General features: G+C 41.4%; 1 pseudogene; it reads left to right on the top strand.

The window, feature by feature from the left end:
• The first annotated feature begins 528 nt into the window (after positions 1 to 528).
• On the top strand, positions 529 to 1512 carry LOC101605494 (annotated as a pseudogene).
• Positions 1513 to 2674: the final 1162 nt, after the last annotated feature.

Raw genomic sequence — 2674 nt, 5'->3', positions numbered from 1 at the left:
GGAGATAGAGTCAGGTAGATCTCTGCAGCTTGCTGGCCATGTAGCCTAGCCTAATAGGGTGAGTTCCAGGCCAGTGAGAGACACTTCTCACAAAAGTGGACTGCTTGTTGAGAAACAATACCTGAAGTTGTCTTGCCTCAACACACATATGCATACACACATACATATGCAACACACACACACAGACATTCACATGCAACACACACGCACATGCAGAACACATGAACTCATGTGAAAGAAAGGAAGAAAGAAGAAAGGAAGGAAGGAAGGAAAAAAGAAGAGAGGAAAGATTCTGTCAAGTTTGCTTTGTAACTCTCTGGGTTAGAGCCAGTGATTTCAATGCTCCTAGCCAAAATGATTTTAATTCATTATGGTGAAATAACTGCTAAATGAGCTAGGGGTGTGATAAGTGCTTGCCTAGTATATTAGAGATCCTGGGCTCAGCCTAATACTGAAAAGAAAAAAAAAAAGAAGGCATTCCCCCCCTGTAGCGCTGCTCGGCCAGCAAGTCTGTGCGGAGCCTGTGCGGGTCTCTATTTCACAGGATGGGGTTTGTTAAAGTTGTCAAGAATAAGGCCTACTTTAACAGGTACCAAGTGAAATTTAGAAGGCGACGAGAGGGTAAAACTGACTACTATGCTCGCAAACGCTTGGTGATCCAAGACAAAAATAAGTACAACACACCCAAATACAGGATGATTGTTCGTGTAACTAACAGAGATATCATTTGTCAGATTGCTTATGCCCGTATAGAAGGGGATATGATAGTCTGCGCAGCATATGCACACGAACTGCCAAAATACAGTGTGAAAGTTGGCCTAACAAATTATGCTGCGGCTTATTGTACCGGCCTGCTGCTGGCCCGCAGGCTTCTCAATAGGTTTGGCATGGACAAGATCTGTGAAGGCCAAGTGGAGGTGACTGGAGATGAATACAATGTGGAGAGCATTGATGGTCAGCCTGGTGCCTTCACGTGCTATTTGGATGCAGGCCTTGCTAGAACTACAACTGGCAATAAAGTTTTTGGGGCCCTAAAGGGAGCTGTGGATGGAGGCTTGTCTATCCCTCACAGTACCAAATGCTTCTCGGGTTAGGATTCTGAGAGTAAGGAGTTCAATGCAGAAGTACACCGCAAGCACATCATGGGTCAGAATGTTGCAGATTACATGCGTTACCTGATGGAAGAAGATGAAGATGTGTACAAGAAACAGTTCTCTCAGTACATAAAGAACAGCGTCACTCCAGACATGATGGAGGAGATGTATAAGAAAGGAGAATCCAGTCTATGAGAAGAAGCCCAAGAGAGAAGTTAAGAAGAAGAGGTGGAATCGTCCCAAAATGTCCTTTGCCCAGAAGAAAGATCGGGTGGCTCAAAAGAAGGCAAGCTTCCTCAGAGCTCAGGAACGGGCTGCTGAGAGCTAAAGGAATTTTCTATGAAGATTTTTTTCATAAAGACAATAAACTTATTGACCAAGCAAAAAAAAAAAAAAAAAAAAAAAAAGAAAGAAGGAAGGAAGAAAGGAAGGAAGGGAAAGAGGAAGTGTATATGACAAGAAGAAGGGAAAAGAAAAAACTCTACATGGTATGTGCGAGGATAAGTAGTGACTTTTAATATGCAGAAAGGAAAGATATCACTGGCCTAAACAATAACACAGCTTCACTAGGTGAGAGAAAGTTGGTAACGTGTCTTCTTTACCATAAACACACAGGGGTGGGGATGACATTTTAAAGCCTGAATCTTAAAAAAAAAAAAAAAAAATCTACGCTCTGGTTTTATTTTTGTGCTCACTCTATAAAGCAAATAAACTGAAAACACTTTGTAACCATGAAAAAAAAAATGACAGAAATTAAGATATTTCTGAATTAGTGAAAACTAAAAACAAATGTTGCTAGTAGATCTGCCCTACAAAAAACGGTACTTTTCAGGCTGAAAGGAGCTTATGACCTTTCCAGCCATACACATTTGAGTAGGCTTTCAGTATCAGACATGAATTCCTTCCTGTGGAGTGAGCCTCAAATTCAATCTGAGAGCAGAGTGTTACCCCCATAACATACATGCCACTCTTATGTTCTTGTTTCTTTGATACATCCTCACCATGTGACCCTCATGCAAGAGGGCGCACGCATCTGGAGTTCGTTTGCAGTGGCTGGAGGCTCTGGTGTGCCCATTCTCTCTCTGCCGATTTCTCTGTCTGTTGCTCTCAAATAAATAAATGAAAATTTAAAAAAAGTAATAACTTTCTTGATGTGTACTAACACTGTTGGGGCAAAAAGGGTTCAAAACTGTTTCTTGACAGTGACAGGGATGGAGTAACTCTTGGTGTGGAACAATAGTGTCTGTATGTCTTTTTCTTTTAAAATGTTTTATTTGTCTATTTATTTGGAGAGAGAGAGACAGGAAAGAGAGACAGAAAGAAAGGGAGAGAGAAAGTATGGCACACCAGGGCCCCTTTCCATTGCAAATGAACTTCAGATGCATGTGTCACTTTGTGTGTCCTATCTGCATGTCTTTAATAAATGTTTCAAATAAAGCCCCTTGGGGAGGACTGTCAATAATGCAACGTCATACCTGTATATTTATTATTTATTTATGAGAGAGAGAGAGAGAGACAGAGAATGGATGCATAAGAGCCTCCTGCCACTGCAAATGGACTCCAGACACATACTCCACTAT

This window comes from Jaculus jaculus, chromosome X (assembly GCF_020740685.1).
Source record: "Jaculus jaculus isolate mJacJac1 chromosome X, mJacJac1.mat.Y.cur, whole genome shotgun sequence".
Lineage (NCBI taxonomy): Eukaryota > Metazoa > Chordata > Mammalia > Rodentia > Dipodidae > Jaculus > Jaculus jaculus.
The sequence above is the reverse complement of the archived record's forward strand: the minus strand, read 5'-3'. Positions and strand labels throughout refer to the sequence as shown.